Raw genomic sequence first — 424 nt, 5'->3', positions numbered from 1 at the left:
TCTCAGTCACTAGTGAACAGACCTGGCAACCCCACAATGAAACTTAGACCCTTGAGATGCAGATTGATTGTGAAACATGTGACTGCTGCCAAAACTACCTAACCTATACTATACTATACTGTACTATACTGTACTGTACTATACTGTACTATACTATACTGTACTATACTGTACTGTACTATACTATACTATACTGTACTATACTATACTGTACTATACTATACTATACTATACTATACTATACTGTACTGTACTATACTATACTATACTATACTGTACTGTACTATACTATACTATACTATACTGTACTATACTGTACTATACTATACTATACTATACTATACTGTACTGTACTATACTGTACTGTACTATACTATACTATACTATACTATACTGTACTATACTGTACTATACTATACTGTAC

The sequence above is a fragment of the Seriola lalandi genome, unplaced genomic scaffold, assembly GCF_002814215.2.
Source record: "Seriola lalandi dorsalis isolate HSWRI2012SDOR001 ecotype SW California unplaced genomic scaffold, Sedor1 jcf7180002054956, whole genome shotgun sequence".
NCBI lineage: Eukaryota > Metazoa > Chordata > Actinopteri > Carangiformes > Carangidae > Seriola > Seriola lalandi.
Note: the sequence above shows the minus strand (reverse complement) of the source record.